This window comes from Anas acuta, chromosome 3 (assembly GCF_963932015.1).
Source record: "Anas acuta chromosome 3, bAnaAcu1.1, whole genome shotgun sequence".
In the NCBI taxonomy this organism is placed as follows: domain Eukaryota; kingdom Metazoa; phylum Chordata; class Aves; order Anseriformes; family Anatidae; genus Anas; species Anas acuta.
The window spans coordinates 41072343-41090848 of record NC_088981.1 but is presented as its reverse complement, the minus strand read 5'-3'; the positions used below and the strand labels follow the sequence as shown (position 1 = coordinate 41090848).

The window sequence follows — 18506 nt, the reverse complement described above, 5'->3', positions numbered from 1 at the left end:
CTGGGGCTCAAAGAAACAGGCTCAAACAAACAGGCTTCTGCAACACCATTAAATTAAGGGGGCATGACCTGCAATCCATCCAATTAGCAAACCCACACAGCAGAAGGGAGATGTCCAGCTTGACACCTTGAAAAGCATTAAGAGTCTGCCTAGAAAAAAAAAGTGTGAACCAAGAATCTCCAAACCCACCAGACAAATCCCTCCATATGTTCTGTTAGCACTCTGAGCGCTCTGCCCACCAGCACTAGAAGCCTGTTAGTCCACTGCCAAGCTGAAAATGACCAGAAATGCACAAGTGAAATTGGATGGTCTATGAGAGAACAGGGTGGTGGTGGTGGCTTTAAAAAAAAAAAAAGACACAAATAAAATTTAAAAAAAAAAAAAAAACTTTTTTCTCTATCTAGCTGTCTGGGAGGAGATAAGGCAGGAATGGAAGGATTTCAAATGAATTATTTTCACATTTACTAATTTTTTTCCTGCAACAACTCTACAAAGAGCATTCCTGTGCCTAAAGCACAAACCTGGATGCAAGGGAATCACTGCTTTTTAAGCCTGGATCTGACGTGCCTGCTTTGCATGCTGGCTTGGTTTCCCTCAGGCAGCAATTCCCCTGGGGAATGGCAGGGGCCTAGCGCCAGGTGATGGGGAAGGTGACATCCTCCAGTTCCCCAGCAGCAGGATGGGAGCAGTGGTACTGGGTCCCAGCCTGGGCACCCCTCTGTGCTGTGCTCTTCTTTTTGAAGTGTACAGCAGTGCAGACTTGTAGCGCTAAAAAGAAACCTGTCATACACTGAAAACCATTTCCTCATCTTTTACTGACACAATTTACTCCCTCTTATTTCCTCTTTTCAGTTGCCATTTGCTTCATTGAGAAATACCTTTTATTCATAAGGACATGGATCATTTAGGCTTTGGCATCACCAGAAACACCATACCAACATATTTCACTGTGGTATTTTTTTTTTCTTTTGTGGGTGTGTGTGAAGAAGAGATCTTTTGTCCATAGGACAAAAGGATTTGAGGAAGAAGAGAGCCACTGACCAGGAGCCCAGCAGAGCACCCCTGTGCTCCTACTCCCCTGCCAACCCAGTAAAATTCCTCACAGCTCAACCTCTTCCTGGCTATTTTCAGAGAAATTGCAGCAATGGTATAAGAACAATGGGGAAGTTTGTTTTACTCAACGAGCAAATGTTTTGCAGCTTCCAATGTAAATATTTTAATTAATGGATTTTTTTTTAACTGTCTACTGCCCTGCTAGTGTTCACCTTCACCCGGAGCTATAGGAACAGAGTCAGCACTTGACTTCTATAATAGGAAGAAACGGGGAAGTACAACAAAGAAAAGCAAGGCACACTGACTTCAGAAAAAGCACCTTCAGAAGCAAATCAACACTGACTGGGCATTTGCTGGGGGTCACTGGGATGAAAGAATGAAAGAAAACCGAGTCTGCCCATTTCCTGCTTCAGGCTAAGGGCTCATACTGGCTCCCATCAAGATAGTGGGCCTATTTTAATAGCCAACTTGTAGAAAACCACAACCTAAACCGTTTCCAAAACAACATTACACCCCACGACCAGCCTGCAAGAAGAAAAGCAGCGACTATCTTCTTGCCTCAATCACCAGTACGGCAGCTCCTAACCACACCGGCACTCTGCGTCCCCTGCACAGAGAGGCTCAAATCTCTTCTCAAGGATTCACAAGCAACGTGTTGTGGATCCCTCCAGCAGGAAGGGACCCAAATTCCCTGTCACTGGGCAGGGCTCTTTCGGCACGATGGACGTGCTCCTGTGGCGGTTCTCTGGCCAGACACGCCACTTCCATCCCCTGAGGGGACACGGCCTGTATACGAAGCCAACAGCAGATGGCTGGCATTCAAGACTTACTTTTTTCTTTTTAAATAAAGTCAGACGCGGATGGTGCTGTTCCTACTTTGCCAAAACCTGACTGGAACATGGACAGAGACATGTCTGAGTGGGGAAGCCCGGCCCCGCAGGATGCTCCTGAAGAGACTCAGAAACAACCGCACGAACCCACCCTGACTGAACCAGCCCCTCACAGGGCAGCACTGCCCTTGCCCTGCCCTCACCTGCATGGGGTTTTTGTTCCTCTCTCACCTCATTTTGTTGCTTTTTTTTTGTTCCTCTCCTACTGACCTCACCTCATTCAATGCCCATTAGCAACATCCTTCCACACCTTTAAATGGCAGCCCCCCCATCACCCTCCAGCGATCCCCATGCCATCCCCTGGATAAAATCCTTACCACATCCATCCAAAACCACCGCATTCATACCCCTCTGGCAGCTCAGGCGAGACGCTGGGGAGGCTCCCCAGGCGCTGCAATCCCCCAGCGGCCGCACAGGCCCGCGGCCCCATCGCCTCCGGACACCCCACAGCAGGAAGGCAGGCTGCCCGCCCGGCTGCAGGGCCCACTAATTGGGCGAGGAGCAAGCTCTCCTGATTGCAACGCATTGAGAACAAACCTTCCAGATCCCTAAATTAGTAAATGATAACTATTAACCACTCCCCATTAGGATGGGGCGAGGGGGGGAGAAGGAGGGGGGGGAAAAGAACGCCTGGCTGTTAATTGAGAGAGATACTCTAATTTGGCAGCAGCGGGAGACCCTGGGGACCACGAGGCTATTGCTGCTTCTGCACAGGCAATTCGAGTGCCGGGGAGGCTGGTGCTTCTGCGGAAGGAGGCAGACAGAGGCAGATGCATCACCCTCACGGCGTGCACGCACCGCGGTACCTGCCCCTCACGGCAGGACACCGAAGGGCAAGGCTGGACGGACGGCTGGACGGACAGACGGAAGCTCCCCTCGCAGTGGGGTGTCCAGAAGCACGTGCTGGAGAGACCTTTCCTGCCCCTGCCAAAGCGAAACTAAGCCTCCTGATCCTGCGTGAGCGTTATCAGTCACTGCTGTGATTGTACACGCGCTGATAATCTCAGCTCTGGTTTCCATGCCAGTGGAGACTTTCGTTTCTTTTTTAAACATTTTTTGTTTCTGATAGATATATATTTCCCCATCAGTTTTTCTGGCTATGCATGCAACACTAAATCACAGTAAGGATCGAAGAAGTATCTCTCTGCTCAACACAGAGCCCTGGCAAAATAAAACTTTTACCACTTTTCCTGAAAGGCTGAAGCAAAGAGGTGGGCTTTCCATTAAAGCACAAGCTCCTGAAAAGGTTTCCTAGCAAGTGCCCCCACTCAGAGAGCAGCCCAAGGCTTTTGCTGGTCCTTCCATTTTCCTCTCTGACCTCTTCCACAGAGCCACTGTGCTTGGCTTTTTCATGTGCCTGATTACCAGTGACATGAAATTCACACCCGTACCCATTCCTCTGCGGCCTTCTCATCAGGGCAACAAGCAGAAACGCTCCCTGAAGGAGCAGCACATTCATAAGTGCGCCATGCCCACGGGATGAAAAAAAAAAAAAAAAAAAAGAAAAGAAAAGAGAAAAAAAAAAAACAGATGAATGTTAATCTCTCCCCCTTGCCTCCAGCAGCAGTTTGTACTCTCCCACGCAGAGAAAAAGGAGGCTGTAACGTTTGTGGAGGCCAACTTGTCTGGAAAAACGTAGACTAAGAGCGGATGGCAAATTCCCTCCTATACCAATCCCCTTACAGTAAGGAAAGTGAAAGTCAGCCCCGGCGTTGCTGGTGGAACAGATCACAGGGGCTTTGAGGTGCTGCTTTTATGCAAACGGCAGAGCCGGAGTGCTCAGGATTGCATCAGTTCGACATCCTCACTGCATAAAATATTCTGCTCACACACAACGCACACTGTGTGACATTTCTTACGGGGATTATTATTATTGTTGTCAGAGTACATATTTTGTCTGATCGCAGGAACACAGAAATCTGTGCAACGCGCAGGAAGGACGCACAACCGATCCATTTGAGATGTTAATTCACAAACCCAGGACTCATCTGTAGCCTACCTGACTCCAAGCAGCTGCTTGCTAACCATGAGTAGGCAGGCAATAAACGCATCCAATACGGAGCTCGGAGCGGTTGCCAGCACACATTTCTTTAACGGGATGGGCCTGAAAGGTGTCTCTCAGCACGCCATACCGTACATGCGCCCAACCAGAGCCGGGGAGAAGCTCGAGGCAGGAAACTGAAGCGCGTCTTCGATTAGCGCAGCTCACTCGAGAGTAGTGCTCTGCTCAGATTTGGTTTTGGTTTGCAAACTGCACTGGCATTGGCTAAGAGCCTGTTTGTAGTTTTGTTTTTTTAAAAAATAAGCCCGCCCAAAAAAAACAAGCCAGGGAGCTAAAATAAACACCACAACACACATGAAGTCACCCTGCAGGAGCCGGTACCTTAAAGACCCCTGCGAGACGTGGAGACGTGCCTTTCTCAGCCGCTGTTTCACAGCGCCCCGTCTGCACCTCTCCCGTCTCCCCCGGAGCCACCAGCAGCCTCCTTGCAGGAGGATATGCAGGGCGAGCACCGGGGCAGCACCAGCCACCCCCGACCTGCAGAGTGCCTCCCCACCACCCCAAAGCACTCGGCTGCCCACTGAGGTGCCTTACAAGCAAGCAGAGCCCAGCATCAGCTTGGTGCCAAAACATCTGAGGGCACCTCAGCGGGCTCCCAGTTCTCGATGTTAATTCCCAGGGAACAGACCCAGCATCATCCCGCTGCACGAAAACGGCAGACCTGACCCTCAATGCACGCACCAGCAACTGCAGCCACGGCTTTGGCACTGCTGATACCTGAGAATCCCAAATCCAAAAGGATTCGCTGCCTTGCCCTAGCTCCAGGTAAATGACAGCAGCAGAGACGCACTGCAACTCGTAACTCCAGCAGGGGCGAGGTGAAAGTTCTCCTCTGGGTAACCCCGAGAAGAAATCTGAGCCCTAAAGGGAGAACTCAGAAGCAGACTGAGGGGAAAAAATGCACTATTTAACGTTAGTATTTATTAATATCTGGGCTTCAACTGCGGATAAACAGACAAGAATCTCCCTGCCTGTGCACATACTTACAGGACTGTTTACACTTGAAGTCCAAAAGGATGTCCTCATTTTATAAATAATTTGATCTGATGACTGCATCAGAAAAAAAGTGCAATTTAAGGCTACACAGAGAGGCAAAACACTTGGCTACCGATGCCTAAACGGGGGGGGGTTAAAAAGACCAACAAAACAGCAGGGTCCCTACAACTCAGCAAATGGTTCAGCGAGAGCCCAGCACGTAACACAGCGTGCGTTTGGCACACGCCAAGCTGTGCCTGCTCCAGCTTCAGACTCCCAAGACTTCATTTCCCAGTAAGTCATCCTCATCACTCTGCGTGACAGGGCGCTCTCCCGCAGGTAAGCGTTACTTACACCCAGACACGCTGTACTCATCCCATTCAGCAGGCACAACACACCAAAAGGGCACTCGCAGAGCCACCGAGCAAGCAAGTCACTAGCAGAGTAGGGACAAGTTTGTGCCCCTCTCCCCTAGGGAGCAGAAAAAAAGACACCTGGAGGATTTGCCGGCTGAGCTTGCCCCGTGCGTTTTGTTTTCCTTTGTCACATGCTCACCGATGTGTGCCTACATGGTTGTAGCTACAAGTGTGTCATTTGCTCAAGATCGATCACTTTGCATGCTAGGGCAGCCGGGGAAACAGAAACCCTGCACACAAGGAACTCATTGCTCTAGAAAAAATATTATTTCCAGCAAAAATTTGTTCTCCACTCCAGTCAAATGCACCAACTCAGTCTGCTTCCAGTTCTACTTCTCAGCGGGGAGAATACCTGTGATGAGCCACAAGAACTGCCTGAGCAGTCTCAGAAGTCATTCAGAGAAGAACATGCTACCAAAATTTTGAGCAGACTGACAAATACTATGGTCCACTGCAAGCCATTACGCCTACACCAGGTCATACAGCAAACACATTAACTCCAAGCAAATCTTCATGCAAATGGAGAGACAACCCAGAAGGAATAAGGCTTTTTTTTAATTATTTATTTAAAGCAGCGTATGTGTAATTCTGGTGTAGCTACACTTGGCATAGCTGCAGATACTGATGTGTTTATCAGATACTGATGCTGTGTCTGATATATCTGACAACAGAGTGGAACTCCATGCTTTTAAGAAGACCTATGCTTCTGGTCCAGAGGAGCAACAAAGACTGAATGAGTTTTGAGTTGAAATCAGTGACCACATGTGGTAAGAAAGGCTTGCCAGGATGTGATCCTTGATGATGACTTCATCCTGCACAGCTCCCTTGAAAAAGCATCAGCTGAGACATCTTGCCCAGAGCAGCTCCTGCAGAGCACAACCCAACCAAAGAGGAGACAAGGGTGCCAAAAATAACAATAAAAGTTTTTTCCCCTCAAATAATGAGGTATCCCTTATAATTCAGGCCTATAAAACCAGATTTGTCAAGTTCTAAATTGGGTTGCAGCAATATTTCATTACAGCATAAATCTTCCTCACACCCTAATAAAGATGCCTAATAATTTAATATGCTATAATTTATTTTTATTTTTTTTTAATCTGGAACTCGTCAAAAATTGCCTGAAATAGGCATCTCCTTTATACTTTATAGTCCCTTTTCCATATACATACAGCCTCCAAAATGTAACTGGCTCACATTCTTTGCATGGAAAAACATTTGCAAAGCACGGTTGTATTTAGACTAAGAAAGGTTGTAATTATCTCTCTTGGGCTTCTTAGGTAGGTCAGTGCACATCCTACACAGGCTTCTGTATTATCCCATGATATTCATTGAGCATCATTTTTTTCAGAAGGCAGCAGAACCCCTTGAAAATAATTACACAGAGTAAAAATTACAAAAGGAGGAAGAAAAAAGAAAAAGATTCCAGAACTTTTAGGACATTTACTTTTTAAATAATAGCAAATTTCGCAGCACTTTTTTGCTGAAATGGATTACTATGCAGGATTCTAAATTACAACTGGTTCATAGACTAATAGTTCAGTGGATAATATGCAAACAAAAATTAAAGAAAGGAAAACATATTTAAATAGGGAGAGAAAAATAAATATTGCCAGTAGTACTTGTTATTAAGATTTGGATTTCCCATTCCTTCCTAGCTAATCAGGCCTTCGATAAAACAGAAACCATTCTGAAGCAGTTACCGTAAGACGTCTGCATAAACCAGCACTGTGAAAAATTAAGAACATGACACATCAGTGCTATATAACATACGCATTTTTCTTTGTGAAGTGGATATGGCGAGAACCACTACAAGAAGTGAAGCTTGCTCCAAGTTTGAAAAGCAGTGATGTCACTTTCCTTCTGCTTCTGAGAAGCGCGCAGAGTTTACGTCCTCATTTCCTGCTGTCTCTCTTTACTTTTCTTAAAGGCAGCAACATACAAACAGCATCGCAGCACTTCAGCGCTGGGATGGTTGGAGGAAGGTGGGACAGGCCCGTTTTCAATCTCACCAAGCTCCTTTAGCAACAATTCAGTAAAACCTACACCACCCATAGTTAAAATAGAAGGTGGACTGCTTTTACTTGCTGTGTCTCTAGCAGTCTGCATGCAATTTTTGTTCTTAACCCCCCTCAGACAAGGGTGACCCACAGCGTGTTGAGAAGCTCATTCATGGTCCTGATCCGGCAAAATCCCACCACAAGAATGTGCCAGAAAGCATCAAAATCAAGCATGTGGCAACTGAGACGTGTCCGACCAACTGGAGCTTATTGCAGGGCTGCACAAGCAGGAGCAGAGCCCCCGATGCGGGCTTATATCAAGACAGCAAGTGTCACAACCATGTCACAGCTCACTGCCATAGCTTTCCAAGGCAATTTTAAAGGAGGAAAAATTAATGTATCTATCATTACTTACTATCTAGACATAAAATGTATAGAAAAGAGGAAAATATATCTTTTTTTTTTTTTTGTGAAATACTTTATGCTGGGGTAGGGCTGACTCACTTCTCCCACAAATGAAATGGTATCAACCAATTCCTAAAGAGCGAGGCAATCTCAAAGCTGTTCACTGGAAAGAAAAGAGGGAAGGAAAACAAAACAAAAAAAAAAGGGCTGGGTTCCTAATGTCACAGCAGTTAGCTAGCACTGCTTCCCAACCATCCCACTCCCTCTCCTGGGGCTCCCACCAAAGCAGCAGCAGCCTCCCGATAGTATTTGAGGCTCTGAGAGCTTCTCCAGCCTCCTCGCCCCACTGCTTGTGCTGGGGAGGCTGCAGGACGGAGGATGCTCTGGGCAGGGTTCGTGCAGCCTTCTGAGAAGCTGGGGGTTACCTTCTGAGGTTGCTGTGGTTTGGGTTTTTGGAGCCAAATGCTAGGACTGAGACTGCTAACAGGAAGCTCCCTGGTTCACCATTCCTCCCAGCATTCCTAAGGAACAATCTGTCTGAAAAAGATTTTTATTATTGTTATTATTTTTCCTTAAAGCAAGAACCTGGTTATCTAAGATTAATGCCCAGCCAGTTTCCCCCCATTTTTTTTATTTTTTTTATTTTTAAAAAAGAACTGGGTTGGGTTTTCTGGCCAACAAGGAAGTGAGGCTCAGCTGATAGCTGTTAAGCTGATGCAGATCTGCAGGAACTCTACCAAGTAGAGTGAAGTTATTCTGCATTTACAGCTCTGTCAATAAAGGCAAAATCCAGGAAAAAATGGTTTTCAGGTATTGAAATTGTACTGGCCTTAAAAACATAGTTGTAGCAGATTTCTGCTGACTTCTTTTTTCTGCTCAGATCAAGGGGGGACCTGTCTTAATTTTCATCTTTCTAAATGCACTTCCACTGGCAACTGAGTTAATTCAGGGCATCTACTACAATTAAAATTTAATTTTGTTATTCTACTCAGTGCTTTGTATTTCACATCTGCAGTTGTATACACACCAAGAACATGGTAGCATTTGTTTGGTTTTGAGCAAGTGGCATACAAGAAAGTAAACACAAATACCTGACCCTACATTAGCAAATCACTAATACCTCAAACACAGATTTTTATTGTTAGCATTCTTCTTGTGTGTGTGCTTTAAAGAACAACAAAAAAGCAGAAAAAAACACCAAACTCTCTCCTGAGCAGCAGTTACTCGCTGAGAAAAATGATGTTTGCCTTTGCTGAAACATTTTTATAGCTGGGAAAACATGCAAGGAATGGCTAAATTCATGTGCTTGTACGTTTATTAGCTAAAATATTTCTTCATGGAAGGTTAACCAATAGTTATCAACAGTTATGTCTAACGTGCACAGTCACTTAAGTGGTGCTGCCCACAAAATACTAGTGACAAGTATTGGTATAAACAGCAAGGGAAGGACGTGATAGTGTTTATTTCACAGGTGGATCATCTCACAAATGAGACTCAGAGCTTTTATAGATTTACAATTAGCAGTATAAATTTTTAACGATTACAGCCTTGGTTAGTCTTCGTACCTGGCAGAGTTTACATCTACTACTCCCGATGCACTTAGTCTCGATTTTGAGACCAAGACACTCCAATTAAATTATTTACATCCTGAACATTCACTACTGCCCTCCCTTTGTGTGTGTGTGATTTGAAGAAAAAATAGAAAAGTCTCCAACATCTCTTCCCAGAAGTATGCTTTCTAGGTTTTCACATACAGAGCAGACTGGAGCTTGCACCAGCTGATCTGTGCAAGCTTTGATGACTCGGTTTTCAAAATAAAAGCCAGGAAATTAGTCACGGTAGAGTAGCATCTCTAGGGGGCAGTTTGGGTGGCCACCAGCAAGATGTGCATGGCAGGGTGTGCGAGAGAGAAAGATTGGTATCTACCACTTCCTCTCTTCAGCCAAAAAGAAAAAAAAAAGAAAGAAAAAACTAGAGAGCTCTGTCTTGCCTGCTGCAGACGAGCCCAGAGGCCGGAGAGGGCTGATGCCGGCCTTCACACACCACCGGAGAAGCAGCAAAACCAGCAGCTTGGGTGGGGAAGCCCCCCGAAGCCAAACACGCACACAGTTACACCAGCTTGGTTAAATAGCGACCTCATTCTGTACCTCAGAGGGGGAGTGTTATAAAAGCAAGCCACGGACCGTGAAACATCAGACAGACCTGCAGAAGGACAGCCCTCCCCACTCATAAGCAGCCACTGGATACCTGCTCAGCATCCACACCCATAAAAAATACAAAATATCCTAAAAACTCACAACCTCCCTACAGCAAGCCTGCAAAAGAGGCCCTTCCCCCCACCCCACATGAGGAAAGGAGAATCCCCCCGCACCCCAAACCACTGGAACAGGAAATCTGACCAGGCAGAAGGCTCGGTTTCTTTAGGGTTCAGACCGTGCCCCAACGCGAAGACAACACGACAAAACTCAAGCAGCCGGCAAGAGGCAGAGCTGCTCCCAGAGAAATTTTAGAAGCTGAAGCCATCGGCTGCCACCCCTCAGACAAACCCGGACAGCTTGTTTTGGCCACGAGCCAGGGCTCAGTCGGAGCCGCTCAGCCCCAGCCCAACAGATTTCAGCGATTACACGAAACGCTCTGGCTGGTCGCGGGGCCGGCTCAGCGCACCGGGCAAGACCGCTCTCCTCAGGGACAGCACCAGAAATGGTCAATGCTCAACAAAAAAAAGGTGTTTTTAGCACTACCTGCAGAAGGCCAGCGCCACAGGTGAAGAGACAAGCAGCAAGTTTTCCTCCACAGACTGTTGGCCTTCTCCTAGCACCTTGCCACACCTACCCAACTCTACAACAACGTGTGTACGTGACAGATTGAATTTTGGGGGATCTTGGAGGATACTGAGATTCTCTAACCAACAAGTCCCACATCCTCCACCACAAATCCTGCCAGAGATGCTACAAAAGCAGGCGCAGAAGGAAAAGAAGGTGGGATGGCAGCCCAGGACCCTAGCCCTGCGTGCTGAAGGATGAGGAGCTGAGCAGGAAAAAGACCCCTCCAAATGCTGCCAGAGCAGCAGCACGCCACCAAGATGCAGGACCCAACAGGCTTACCCTAGTGGAAGTGTTTTGTAATAACCTATCTTTTGTATGCTTCCATGTCACTAACACGGGATGAAAGAGGAACAAAAAGGCACCCCGTGAAACCGAGAGAAAACCATGGAGGAAGCCTCTTATGAAGATAAGAACATGGAGAGGGAGGAGAAATGGATGGATGGACTTGCTGATCCTAAAGGTTTTTTCCAACCTGGATGATTCTATGATTTTATGAAATGGGAACCCACGGAGAAATGGGAACCATGGACTGAACCAGCCAGGCCAGAGAGGCAGCCAGGGAGCAACCTCCACAGCAGCTGTGGGATGGCCGGAGGAGAAGAAGAAACCCTCCCTTCCCTTCCAGGGCACCACCCTTCCTAAATCACTTTGAGCAACCACCACACCATTGCAGTACCCTGGCCTAACAAATGTCTTTCAAAGACCTCAGCCCAACATTTCCTCACTCTCCCTCCTTTGTCTCTTCTCACACCCTCCATCAGCCTCCAGGCTCCTCTCCCTGCCTCGTGGCTTTTTGCAGGTTCTGGTCAAGACAGCAGCACACAGCACCAAGACATTGCTCCCTCGCCAGAGAGGGAGGAAGAAGAGGAAGGGACCGGACAGAAGAGCCTAAGCCAACCTCAAGTGGCAGCAATCACAATTTGGCCAAATCCAATTAACCCACCTGCAGCCCTGTCTCTGGCAGACTGGTGACTCCAGACTGGAAGGGCTTTGCAGGAAACTGTTTTCTTTACGGACGCTGTTCTCCTTTATCCTCATTAACGTTACTTGCTTACTTTATTTCAAAAGCAGGGAAGCTAACTATCATTTATACTCAGAGCTGTGTAACACAACCAAAGTCTTCCCTTTCACACAGAAAAACACCTTACGAAACAGATTTTAGTAGTGTTCACCTAGAAAAAGGCCAGAGAAAGGGACAGAGTAAAAGGCACTTTTTTTCAAGCTTTAATGTTCTCCCCGGAAAGCTTTTCCAAACACCAGTATGAATTCTCAACAGATTTCTAGCCACATGGTAATTACATAGGCTAATTCCTTTGAAATTTCAAATGTTACTTAACAGCAAAAGGGCGATGTTAATAGTCTTATTTTTTTTAAGCTTTCTGGGATCATTACTTTACCCTAACTTCATACAGCCAGGAAAGAAGAAAACATACACAGAGAAAGACAGCAAGAAGAAAGGTAGAATGCGGCTGTAATTTAGTAAGAAAAGGAAAATTTGATGGATGAATAATGCAGGAATGATGGACTGAGTTATTCAGTTGTATGCAGGGATATGACCGCGTGACAGGGCCTGTATTTACACCACGCACACGTTTGGTGAGTTGGGGTTTCTCTTTCACCTCCTGCCACATTCGTTGCGCAGCCCCTACAGAGTGTTGTGCTCCCTCCTGGAGATGGGGAACCTGCCCTCAGCCCAGGCCCACGCACCTCCACCACCTCCCAAGTCGCACTGGCTTTCCTCAGGGACCAGACAACAAAACCCACAACACACAGAGCCTTTATAAATAAGAATTCGCCATCTTTTTCTGGAACTAAACCTCCTCATCCCAGGAAAAAAGATGACAACATAAAACCCTTCAGCATCATTTTTGTTTAAAACTCAACAGTTTCAAAACCAATCTTCTTCAGCTATTAAAGCAAGTCAGGAGGATACTGTGGGGAGGTTAAGCTCACACTTCAAATCCACTGCTTCTGATATCTGAGAGGTTTCATACGGATACTATCCCATAAACCCTTCAGCATCACATTTATGAGCAGAAGGACACATTTATTTCTTTGGATAGGAAAGATGGAGTTGATGACCAACACATCAGTGGTGAAAACTGCTATGCAATAAAAAAACCCACAGCCATGTGAATTTGTAAGTTCCTCTAACGAAGTAACATGTGCCAAGCCAAGCAATTCTGATGAATTACATTAGAAGCCTATAGACTCCTCAGAAATAATTAACTTGCACAGAGCTGCATCTGCACAAAGACACACATACACTCAAGAAAATAAATTCTGACTTCTTACATCCGTGTACTTTCACTGGAGTGTAAACCTATAAGATTATTAAGTATAATAAAGCTCTAAAATGGATGCTAAAATGGCATTTGAGGGCAGCATCAGACATTCCAAAAACATACATAAGCTGACTTCTATGTACTATATAAAGGCAAGTTTCAACTAGAAAGCCTTACTGTGATTTGTGGTACTTTAAAAGCACTTTTGTAACAATTTTAATAGTTTAAAATATTGGAGCTTAGTCCCAAAGAGATATAGCTAGCGCTAAACTGCCATTTTAATGGAATTTTTGCACCCTTTCTCTACGCTCCACTTTATAAATAAACCTCTAGACTTTTTATTGATTTTTTTAACATGATAGATGGAGCCTCTCTGGCAGAGTGGGCCAAAGAACAGCCCATGAAAAATTACAGGTTCGCAATTTGTGAAAGGGACAACAATAACAGAACTCCCCGTGGAAAACTATTGCAATACAATGCATATATGTATGTTTGCTCATTGCTTTTCAGATGTGCAGTGCATACGCTCAGATATATACATATCAAGACCTCTTTACTAAGTTTACTGTCAGAAACAATTAAAAGAGTATCACCCACAGTTACATCACGTGCCGTACATCTTTTGCAGCTGCAAAGCGCAAGCTTGATTCAGCGCCTGACTTGAGTAACGCTTGCTCTGAAGTGGTGTGGGTCACGCCACCAGAACTGCCTCAAGGAGGAGGAAGTCTTGTAGTAGTAGCTCAAGTCCAGGAGATGTAGAAGTAAAATCATTCAAGAAAGCTGTTATGTAAATACACCAACAGCTAGCCTGAGTTACCACAGTTAGCAGGTGTCAGAGCCTGCAGGGTCCCGCACCAGGCAGCTTCCCAGGATAGCGTCCTGCTGACCCAATTCTGCAACCAGCTCGGCCCATGGGAACGTCACCAAGCGCGTCTGTGGTCAAGCCGTGAGATCACAGCTCCTCCTGCAACCGAGCTGAGCAACATACGGCAGCAGCAGACTGAAAACTTACTCCTCGTGTGCACGGATGGGACCATAATGGATTCATAACCTACCCATATGAAAAAGCCAGGGTTAGTTCTCCGGCAGACAGGGACCCCTTGGCTCACATGATCCACATTTCAGTTACCAACATTTTGCTAAGGACAAGAACAGCTGATACCACAAGTTCTTTTCTTACACAGGGAAGGACAAACAAACTTAAAAAAAAAAAAAAAAAAAAAAAAAGGAATCAACAGAATGCCAGCAGCAAAACCTAAACTTTTTTTAAGTACAATCACAGATATTTTGCAGTATTTTGTCTTTCTCCATTTGGTTCATCTCTCCTTACTGCAATTTTTTTTTTAAACCTGGATCTATTCACTATATGTGTGTATTTGTGTGTGTGTGTGTGTGCGTGTGTGTGACTAGATTAAAAAGGTTCCTTGAACACATGACTGTACAATATTGTTTGAAATCTTTGCAGGATCTTGCAGACTCCTGTATGCTTAATTTTAGAAACAAGGACAACAACAAAAAATCAAGAACCCAACAACAACGTCTGCCATTTCCATATGTGCTCTATATTTTACTAGTTCTTTACCAGAAATGAAAACAAAACAAAGCAAAACAAAACAAAAAGCACCGCAAAAATATTAGGGGTATAATGTCTTCCCTGACATTTTCACATGCAAGATACTTCTGAGTTGCTGGGCTCCTAGAGATCTGCTACACCTGGCTGAAAGTTCCCCAGCTGATACATGAAAGGAATGGCTGTTCAGAGGGCTAATTATGGGGATGTGAAGATGATGTGGCAAAAGTACCTGGAATACTGGGGGATTTTTGCTGTGCAACGCCCCGGAATGATGTTCAGTGGATGCAGTAGCACTGTTTTAAGACCAGAATGACTGCAAATCTCTCCACATCCTCCTCTTAATAGTTGCTCTGCTTCAGATGATAGAAGGAAAATCAGGGTCAAAAATGGCTATCACGGTAGTAACCAACAGTGATCCAGTACACATGCACACAACCAGCTCAGGATGCTCAGCAATACATACAGGGGAAGATGGGGTCAAAGAGTGGGAGACAAGCAAAATAGAAATTTTATTTCAAGTCTCCTCCAGCCCACACCACCAAAGCCACCAAGCAGGGGTGCAGCACATGCCCAACATAGAACCTGTGGGCTGATGAACGCATAAGGAATGGTGTTTTTTCCCAGATTTAGCCAAAGCAGATCCAAAACCAGAACTACTGACTCCTCCTCAGAAGTCACAGCTCTGCAGCTGAACCATCGCTGCTACCAGCCATCCCGTTGCCCGATGACAAACATGAACTTCAGCGGCCAAGATTTTCAACCTGACATTTTTGCTAGCACTGAACTCACACGGTTCTTTTTCCCCATTAGAAGTCTAATTTTAAAATACCGCCCCGCCTCGGCTCGCAGGCACCTGTTCCCGACAATTATCAGAGAACATATGGAAAAGAAAAGAATAGCATATGGCTGTACGGGGAACTGCACTGGCGAAGTCCTCCCCTCGAAATTACACAAGGGACGTGTAATTTCTCTAGTTTTTTCTCAGAGGCCACCTCCACGCCGTGTGCGAGCACCAACATAGCTGCAGGCAGGGTAACGCCAACACGAGCCCCTGATCTCTCCCCTGGGTACGGCGGGTTAGGGCCATGTGCTTCTGCTCCCTGCGGGCATCCCATGTACCTCCTTCTCTGCCAAGTCCCTGACGGGGACTGTTACAGGAGAGCTGGAGCATCAAAAAATGCACAGCGTGTGAATGGGCAGCTGTAACTTTCGCCTGCCACGAGCCTGATGCAAAATTGCTGATGTACCTGGCCCAAAGGCCTCCTCGCCTTCCTCCCAAAGCAGGGGGAAGACGATGAAAGGCAGGAGGGAAGGCAAACCTCCACATCCATCATGGCAATGGACAGTTTTGTTATAATGTTTACTTTATTTTATAAGTAACTGGAATCAGTTCTGCACATGGAACAGTGTGGCTGGAAATTCAGGAGCCTGGATGATCGCTACCCTTTTGCTCTTTCTCTGCCTGTGTTTGGTACCACCATCATCCCAGCACCGTCTGCCACACACCATCACCTGGATCCGATGTCACGTTTCTTCCCTTTCTCTCCTGCATGTGTTTGTTTTTCCCGTGGGAAGCAACTTACTTAAAAATTGCCTCACATTAACAAAGGCAGCAACCAACTTTCCAAAACACCAACTCGCAGACAGGGGAGACCCGCACAGCCCCACTGAAGGGTCGCCAGGCCCACCAACAAAGTAAGCTCTGTGCCCACCAATGTCAAAAGGCTTCAGCCCAGAGCTTTATTTCTCACATGTAACTGTACAAAAGCGCAGTTATGGGTCTCTGAACCGAGATGAAGTTATCACCAAGACACGTGATGTAGGGAAAGACTCAGGACGTCGAGCTCGCGCTCAGCTAACAGCCCAACGGGGAGGAGAAAAAGGCCTGAATGCAGCCCGGCTGACATAAGCCGTGATGTCACTTCCATTAAAAAAAAAAAAAAAGAAATGATCTTTTTTCAGATCCAAGATGCAGAGATATGTAAATCATCTGGCCTCCATTTCAAATAAACAGTGCGAGATAACCCACAAGTTAATAACTCCTGCAGCCTTCGTTCCTGCTCTTCAGAGGGCTCCAACAGCGCTGCGGGATCAGATCATCGGGCGAGCAGGGAGCCAAGCCGCCTGTACGGGCACGCAGCTCCACGGCAGTCCCACCCTGCGGTGCCAGCACCGTCTGGTTCTCACTCTTCAGCACCGTGTTTGTTTTTTCTTCTCTTTGGGGAGGAAGTAATTTTAAGCAAACTATCAAAAAAAATAATAATAATCTTGCTCTAACAACTCTACAGCAATTTTGGTACAGTCATGGCTGAAATTTACAGTTCTCTAAGGATAGATTTAAGAAGCCAAGCAAAACAGGTTAGGATCAGAGAGAAAGGGCATCTAAGAATTACAAAAAATGCCCAGCTAAATTAAGAAAAAATAAAGTTTAGCCAAACAAAAAAGAACAAACCGAAAGAAAAGTCTGGAAGTACAAACAACTTACTAATTTTGGGTAATTCAGAAAAAGCTGCACAAGAATTTAACCATTTAAAAAATATATATTTTTTAGTATTTTCAATTTTTTAAATAGGAAGAAAAAAAAAAAACAAAAACTTTTTCCACATTTCCACAAAAAAGTCACTTCTTAAATACAAACTTTGCCTTAAGTGCTATGCATACCTATTATGCCAGTAAATATTTTCAGAACTTGGGAACATTTATGAGAAAATTCAACCTGGAGGGTAATCTTCCTGAAGTTTCTACTTGGCAAATGAAAATAGTGCTTTTTCACAGATGAATATCCTTCCCTGTAATTGTTATTCTGTTACCATCATGTAAATTGGTGTTTCAACCAAATGCAGCTTGAAACCTACCTAATGAAAAAAAAGCACAAAAATCAAACCAACCTGCACAGGACAGGGCAGAACAGTACTAACAACATGTAAGCACAGGTTTCTAAATAATAAAAAAAAGAGTTGTTGCATAATTTATTCACTTCCCTACTAGTTTCAGAGATTAAGAAAGATAGCAACACTCTGAGATAACTAAAAGATTTCTTTTGCCTTTAGCTCAGTAATTTACAGGTCTTCAGGTTTTGTGTTTTCTTGTTGTTGCTGTTGTTCAATGGGAAAATACTGTGGAAATAACATTTACCTGAATTCCCAGCCTACAAAGCTCGCTCACGGCAGCTCGATACAGCCGCTTGTCCACCAAGCGCCATAAAGAAAGACTTACAGTAAGTGGTGACTAATCTCTACAGCATATACTGTACGTGTATCACTGAGTCAGCTTGAAAGTTCGTTCATTCACTCGAACACCGCTTCTTCCATCCCCTCCGCTCTGATCTGCAGACAGATCTGCAGTCTGGCTGCGCTTCATTCAAGGAGAGGTTCTCATTGCCTTAATAGGCAATAGGTGCAGGTACAAAACCCTCCTGCTATGGCACAGGACTGACCTAAAAACCATGGAGTCGCCCACGCAGCAGCAGAAAAACAAATAAAGCGAACAAAAAAGGTCCCACGAGTACAAAGGTCCCCATGAGCACAAGCCCCCATGGCATGTGGCCCCTGGCTCCCTGCTACCGAAGGAAATGCTCAGTCCCCACCTTGGGCTGATCATTTGGCAACCTGGTTGTGCAAAGCAGGTGAGGCACGGCAAGGCCAAGTGGTCTGGCCCACCGGTACCAAAAGCAGCCCCAGAACAACACAGACACATGCTACAGACCGCTAGAACGGGCACATTCGACTTTGCATTTGATGGGACCTAAAATAAGGTGCCCCGCTCTTTTGTTCTCTTTTTTCATTTCTTGCAATTTACATACTTAGCAGGACGGATTTTCCCAAAATAACCTGAAAGTAAAAGTTCCTCCTGAAAAACTGTTTGTGCTAAGTATAGCGTGGGGCTTAAATTTAAGGATTTTCTTCACATAATTGAAGCGCATCGTCTGCTTTGTAATTACAACTCTTCAAGTAGAAGAACGCAATTATTACAGAGTAAAATAACTACAGCTAAGAGCTGCCTTAATACACTGACCCAATCTTGCA

The 18506-nt window shown here is 45.5% G+C and overlaps 1 protein-coding gene across 7 annotated transcripts in view; it reads right to left on the bottom strand.

The window, feature by feature from the left end:
- The window catches only part of TRERF1 (transcriptional regulating factor 1), a 101370-nt gene that overhangs the window by 73023 nt on the left and 9841 nt on the right, over positions 1–18506 (bottom strand). Inside the window, exon 1 of one of the 7 annotated variants that reach the window (XM_068676765.1) lies at positions 3943–4091. The exons of the other annotated variants lie outside the window; for them this stretch is intronic. The gene's annotated coding sequence lies outside the window, so the exon portion shown is untranslated. Of the gene's footprint in view, positions 1–3942; positions 4092–18506 lie in introns of those variants that run through there. 7 annotated transcript variants of the gene reach the window in all.